Genomic DNA, 7,994 nt, shown 5'->3' with positions numbered 1-7,994 from the left:
CAATGATACACTGAATCTTTTGACATAATTTCTGGTGGAGCTGCCATGGTTCCAAATTGTCTTGCTAGTATAGCTTTATTTGTTATGTGCTGAGATCCATCCACATTAGATATTTCCTAACACAGAGATCCCAGTAGATGTGCAAGGATATCGCTCATTTTCAAATTTCAACCCTTTGCAAAAGTGAGAGTGTAGCCAAACAAGTTTCTATCTGCTTTCAGAATCCCCCATAATTTGCTTGTTATCTACAGGTCACATTCTTCTTGATTATGTGTGACGTCCTCAAGTTTTGATTTTTTATTGTATTATGAAATTTTGCACCTGGTGGATCCTTCTCAATACATGATTTTGATAGTCTTGCATGCTTCCTTCCCTACATGTTGTGCGTTGAGATCATTATCATCTTTTTCTGTGGCTAGAACCCTTGTGGCCATGTGAAGCAAATCGTCTTGGTCTTGCTGAATTTGATTTATCCTTATGTTCTCTTTCAAAAGATCCATTAGGCTTGTATGTCTGCTTCCTCCTTCTTGATCTTGGTCAATTACAAATCTGGATAATTCAGTATTGAACCACCTAAGCCTCTCATTCCCTTTACCTGTCTAAGAAACATTTTTCAATAATCAGTTATTAGGTAAAATTTCATAGTGTCCCTGGGTTTAAGGGTGAACTCCTTGGTCACTCTTGGTGTTTGTGTATCTTTATTTAAAGTTTCTTCTATGGTCTGGTACACTGGAATTCTACCAAATGGATGCTGGATCCCAGCTGTACTGAAAAATCTATTTTCATGAAGTGTTCATATGTAGCTGGGACATCTGTTTATAGTATATTGGCAGATATTTGACTAATCAAGCTTGCCGTAGGCAATACTATGGAATAATTTCACAGATAGAGTTCAGATGCAATAGCCAGTCACCTCATTAAGCCCTTGCGAGTCCAAGCATTATGTTCACTAAGTCTATGTAGGACACCCAAGATAATGAGAGCCTTCTATTTGAATGCCATAGAAATTCAAGGTATTTCCCAAACAGCTAGATGATGCAATAACATGCATTGACTCTATCACTTCTTTCATAGCAAAATGAGAAACATCATCTCGGAGTTTTCTAATAACTTGAAGTGCCTCTTTCTTGCAGTATATATATCATATCTTCAATAGATTTCCAAGCATAATAGGAAATCTTTCCAAGCCAGTTTCAACACTTCATAGAATAACTTGGACCCGTACAGTACTGTTGTATCTTCAACCTTCCATGACACCAGCTATAGATTACAATTACATATGACTCAACACAGATATCCTTCAACCCTGTATCGTTGAAAAATTTCCAAATGATTAAAAACAGAGTACAGATTATGTTAAACACACCCTATCTCAGGATGATTTTATCAAACTTGTCTTGAAGTTTCCATAACACTTTTGATGATTTTGCGAGAAGGGCATCATCGAAGACACAAACTATTTGGTTCAACTCCAAACACTATGATATTGACCAACTGGTTTAGCATCTCATAAACTGTGGAAATTCAAGTTGGAGGGTCATCAATTGTTGACAGGTACCCAACACTGTGTAAGATCACCTCACTATCATCATGGATGAGTATATTGTAGCCTGCTTGTAGTTCTGGACCATGATTAACCAGGCAGCCAATGTCCAGGAGGTATTCACCATGGCTGCTCTCTGAACAACTGCAGACGTATCAGGACCAACACTCTTTTTTAATAGGCCCTTTCCTTCTGCCCGATGTTATACATTGGTAACATTGTTGGTTGGGTGCTTATGTTTCTCTTCTTGCTTTTATCTACTGTATCAGAAGAGGGCGTAGTTATTATCCTATAATCTTAGGCTTTATACCATTACCATTAATTCTATGTGATATTCCACTACCACTAACTGTCTCATGCAAACGATCAACGTTATCCCAGGCCAGGGTGGTAAACAGAATGCACTTGGAGGAGTTCTGCTCGCCATTTGTACAAGCATAAACCATGCTTTGACCAGATGTATTAGATAGTCTTTCTACACTCTACGGAGGATTAATGCATGTTACCTTTTCTGAAAGTATAATATACATGAACTGAAACAGTGAATCAGGAATGTCCATGTCTGGCGACCATGTTGATGTTTTGATTTTTAATGTTTGCTCTCAATTACATAGCAGCCTTTGTTGTGACATTTGCTTCTTTAGAAAATATCTAGATATTCATCAACTAACAGACTATCGGGATACAAGAAGTTTTCCATTGTTGGTTTTATTGATGTGAAGTGATTCGTCAAACTCATTCTCAAATTTTCATAGCATATGTTTTTTATTTGAATCTCCGACCTCTGTGATCCCTAATCCCTTTAAATTTTCAGCAATCTAAACAACAAATCAGTCATGATTACAACTTAAGGGTGAACAAAATGTTCATTCTGTATAAACTGAAATAACTTATTAAATTCATATTTCACTACTGCTTCATAACTCTCTTCAATGTTCGCCCTATGTTTTGCAGAGCTAGTGGCACCCTCCTCTGATACATACATATAAGATTGGTAACAAGACATAAGGATGTCCCTCAATTGCCACTAAATGTCCACTTAGAAGAGCTAAACTCCTGTCGTCCAGCTACTTAATAATTGTACCCCTGATTTTCATATTTGCATGCAGTTCTACACTTTCTGTTAGTAGCTCTCTGGTTCTTTGATTTCTTAAATACTTTGTGCCTTTTTGACAGAAGATGCACTTTGCTTCAAATACTCTAGTCTAGAAGGACCTGGTACACATCTTTAAGATCACTTGGAACTCATAGTCTTGTCATCCCCGATTTTATTGGTAGCATTTTGTTTAACATCAATGAAGTCAAGATTCATTGTCATTGTGAACAGCTGACAACATTTTCAATGATAGTATATCACTGGGACCTTTCCATCTGGTAAGTCTTTCGTTAGTTCTAGGGTTGGAAAATTGTTTCTTATTTTTTCCGAACCAACAAAGTAGTCTATGATTTAAAGTTCTTTGGTGCTGAAAGGTTGGAATCATCATTGGAACAATGAATGAGACAGTCCATATGCGTTCAATTTTTAGGACTGGTACGCAGACTTCTTTTTTACTCCATCATCTGAAAAAAAATAGTTGTTCACCACAGGGTATTAACAAATGAAAAAAGTACTTATAAGTTGAACAAAGCTAGAAAGAAAAAAATGAAAATTAAACCAAAATTGACCACTGCATAATTCATTAACACTTAAGCTGAGCATTATTCTAAGGAAACAAAATAACAATAACCTACTACTGTGTTTCTACGAGTCCTATCATATAGTAGATAACTAACATTCAAAAGAATTTAACCAACAGAAGTGTTTTTAAGAGCAGAAATATTAACTAAAAAGAAAGTTTTGTTGTGATCAGGTATCCAGCATCCCTGACTTCATGACCTTTGATGGCCAAAATAGATATTTGATTTGCAAATTGACATAATTATTATGTATAAAACAATTACATAGGTTGAGTAATTGAGTGATTAACCATTGTGTGAGCACAAATTCAGTAATGTTACTTAGATCCAAGTGCTGCAAAAGATCGAATTGATGCTTAGTGAAAAATTAGTTTTTGCATCATTTACAAGACATAAGACTTGTGTTTCATGACATGGAACTCGGTGCTCTCTATCTAATACTGTCTGAGATATCCTTTTACTTGTCGAAGTCAGAAATCGCAAACAAAGCCTAAATGTATATTAGTGAATATACTAAATCATATACTGAAACTAACAATATACTGTCATCATACTCTTCTGGTGCTTTGTCTACTGGAAATCTAGATGAAGCATCTGCATTACGCATCTTTGATGAAGACGATATTCTATATCATAATAATATGCGGCTAATGTAATTGCCCAGTGTTGTAGTATTCAGCTACCAACATAGGTAGACTTGCTTTTGGACCCAATATAAAAATAGAGGTTTATGATCTGTAACAAATGTGAACTTTTCCTTCCATAAAGATACATATGGAATTTCCTAACTCCGTACATTAATGCTAAACCTTCTTTTTCTATTTGAGAGTAATTCCTTTCTGCCTTGGTCAATGCTCTAGAAGCGAATGTGATTGGCTTTTTTGTTCCATCTGGCATTACACGAGATAATGCAGCACCTGACCCTATGTTTGATGCATCACATGCTAGTTTAACTGGTAAATCCTTTTGATAATGTAATAAAAATGTAGGTGATGTTATTTCCTGCTTGATTCTTTCAAAAGATTACAGATAATCTTTTGAACAATTCCACTCTACACCCTTATTCAACAAGTTATACAATGGATGTGCGATTGGAGATAAATTCTGAATTAAATTTTCATAAAATGTTACTAAACCTATAAATGATTTCAAGTCCTTAACATTTTCTGGTACTTTTGTTGATTGCACTGCTTAATTTTTTTCTTAGTCTTGTGAATACCCTTGCCATTAATTACAAAACTTATGTTTTCCACTGAATCAACTTCTAAAATACATTTGCTCTTATTTCCTCTAATATTATGGCCCTTCAACTTGTGACGAAGGAGGGAGAAGGTTGTGAACTCAAAGGCAGGATGCAATCGACTGAGTACTTTATTAAGGAACACTCTCCTTTATATACAAAACCTCAAGGCAACAGGAAAATACATGTTCGAGAAAGGGACAATGTTAAAAAGGAAAACCAGACATGAATTTTCATGTTCGTTTTAGTGCGAGGGAAGAGCGAAGATACAAGCATAATATATACAAAAGGAATTATGTATAATTGTGTGACACGGTAGGTACATGGCTCCCCTTCTAAAAATGACATACTGAACATGTTAAATAGGTGCCCTGAATCTGGAGAGGTAGTAGTAAAAACTGCGCCGATTAGCGGCAGTGAGTGGCTGTAGAAGTCGTTGGTTGGGGTGCGAGCGAGTGGTGGATGATGGGTGGCTGTATTGCCGCTCCGGCTCGTCACAGGGTAGGCGAGTGTGTCTTACGGCATTCATAGGCGTGTGTGTCCTACGGCATTCATAGGCATGTCCTACGGCATTCATAGGCAAGTGTGTCCTACGGCATTCATAGGCTTGTGTGTCCTACGGCATTCATAGGCGTGTATGTCCTACGGCTTTCATAGGCGAGTATGTCCTACAGCATTCACGTCAGCTTCGGTTGAAGTTGAATAGGTGTCCTCTTCGTCACGAGTGGAGGCGTTGATGGAGGTTTTGAAGGTCATGAAGTGGCTGTCCATAAGGGCACGAAGTAGGTTCACCTCACGAGGAGAGCTGTCTGCGGCAGGTTGCAGGCGAGTGATACTGGTCATTTTCCCTAGGGTGAGTGAAGCCCTTTGGTCCCCCAACGGTTGTTGAGAGAGCTGAAAAGGCATTGCTATACGGGCGGCTGGCGACGGCGAGTACTGCTGCAGAAGGTATGCGTTGACGGCGTCATAGTAACGGTGAGAGGTGGAGGGGGGGGGAGGCGGGAGGAGCGAGTCACTCCGGGGTCATCAATGTGACGAAGGAGGGAGAAGGTTGTGAACTCAAAGGCAGGATGCAATCGGCTGAGTACTTTATTAAGGAACACTCCTTTATATACAAAACCTCAAGGCAACAGGAAAATACATGTTCGAGAAAGTGACAATGTTACAGAGGAAAACCAGACATGAATTTTCATGTTCGTTTTAGTGCGAGGGAAGAGCGAAGATACAAGCATAATATATACAAAAGGATTTATGTACAATTGTGTGACACGGTTGGTACAAACTGCTTCAGAACTGTCTGTAATCTTTCTCTATGAGAAATATCATCTATGAAAATGAATACTCCTTTCATTCCTGAAAAAATCTTATCCATAATTTGTGGCCATATAGCTGGACTACTTACTGTGGCGGGATGTTGCAAGAACAAGCCCCACACCCTGAATCACACCTACTGACAATGGTCCCACAACACAAACTTTCCCCTTACTTTATCAACTGGACTCTTGGACAGAAGGAAAATTTAAACAAAACATATCCTTAAAACTATATTTCTTAAACTAAAATAAATCAAACTATAAGCAATCAAAATAAACACTTAAAACTAATCAAAACTTAACACTATATATACTATAAATACCATTCAAATAAACGCAAAAAATCCTAACAAACTTAACTTATACCACACACCAACACCAAAAATAAATGTATATATGAATTTCTTGTATAAATATTATGGTACACCAACACGGTCGCCACACACAAGCCGGACTGTCTTTACGGCACACAACTCTGTGTTTAACAGTTCATTGGGTGGCAATTCGCCACAACTACTTCCCTGATTGGGGTCGTGGTTAGTATTAGCACCACCATCATCATCATCATCATCAATCGGAAGTAAACGGGCCGGTCATCAACAATCGTCAATCCAAAGAGCAGTCTTAATACCAAAATCAATCACAGGCCAGGTCATCAACTATATCTCAGCATTCGAAAAAATTTAAGTCTCTCCAAAGGAGTTAGCCTCACCAAAGGAGTTAGCCTCACCAAAGGAGGAATCACGGCCTGCCAAAAATAAAAAAAGAAAAACACTTACGAACACTTCTAGCTAACTGAACTATCGCACTATAATCAAAGATAAATAATAAATTGTTCCTATCATTCACAATCACGACAAGCAAAGATAAACAAAACTGTACTTACTCAGAAAATCAAAAATCACTTCCTCGCTGGTAAAGAAAAATAATAATTCCAGCGTTCACACAACTGACTCAGGACGCAGTCAATCAAAAAAAGCATTCGCTCCGAAACATTCACCACTGTCGTAACCTAACTAAAAAAATGTAAACAAACAATCTCATTCAAACCAACAGTCTTTCTCACCACAAACGATCGTTAACCTAACTACTTTCGCTCGCTAACACAATATCTCTCTCTCTCTCTCTCTCTCTCTCTCTCTCTCTCTCTCTCTCTCTCTCTCTCTCTCTCTCTTTCTCTCTCTCACACAGGATTTGGCAAAAACAAAAAAATAAAAATAAAGCAAAAATAAATCCTCCACATTCCTCCCCCCTTACTTTGCCAAATCCTTCTCACACAACACTTACATTATTTTTTTCATAACCCAGTCGCAGTCGGGAACGGGACCTCTACTCCGAGTAACTGGGCCTCCATATACTCTCTCATTCACTTCTTCCTTATCACAATCATTCGCTACATTAACACTATTCCTATCTAAATCCCTATCATCTAATATATCATGTACAATCATATCTACCTCGTTCTCATCTGGCCCTATAATTACACTCATTTCTGTAAACAGTTCATCCATTTCATCAAAAACATTCTCAACTTTAGCAAAATATTCATTCATACTACTAATCATTCTCCTATCTCTCACTCTCGCATTCGTCATCCTTTCTTTTACATCACCTAAGGAAAAGCCACACACACTATAGGTATCATTCATACTCAGCCATGATTCATCTGTATTAACACATTTATCTTCCATACACACTTGCACATTTACACACTTGTCATACTTATTCGTATTCTTACCTATACCTATAAATTTCCCTTGCACTTTCTCCTCACTTAAAACTTTCAAACGCTTCTTTTTCCTATATTCAACTAACACTAATTGTTTATTTTCTAGCCCTAACTTTTCATGCATACTAGATTCATACTTGCTCATTTCCAACCAATTACTCATCCCATTCTCACAAACATTGATCCTATTCCTTCCACACACACAGGAGGACTCACCCAGCTGAACCCTCTTACACTCTAGTTTCCCGAACATCCTGGCTGACTTACTCCCTTCTTCCTACATACCCTAGCTACATGCCCATCTGCACCACATTCAGTACACTTACTCCGCGGCTCCTTGCACATTCTAGCATAATGACCATCCTTACCACAATTACCACAAATCACATTCATACGATTACTACGACATCCACTCGCTACATGCCCAGTCATACCACACCGATAACATTTTACCCCTTTCTCTTTCTTGCACTCGCTAATTCTATGCCCTAC

Source organism: Palaemon carinicauda, chromosome 8 (genome assembly GCF_036898095.1).
Source record: "Palaemon carinicauda isolate YSFRI2023 chromosome 8, ASM3689809v2, whole genome shotgun sequence".
NCBI classification, from domain to species: domain Eukaryota; kingdom Metazoa; phylum Arthropoda; class Malacostraca; order Decapoda; family Palaemonidae; genus Palaemon; species Palaemon carinicauda.
This window is presented reverse-complemented; position numbering follows the sequence as displayed.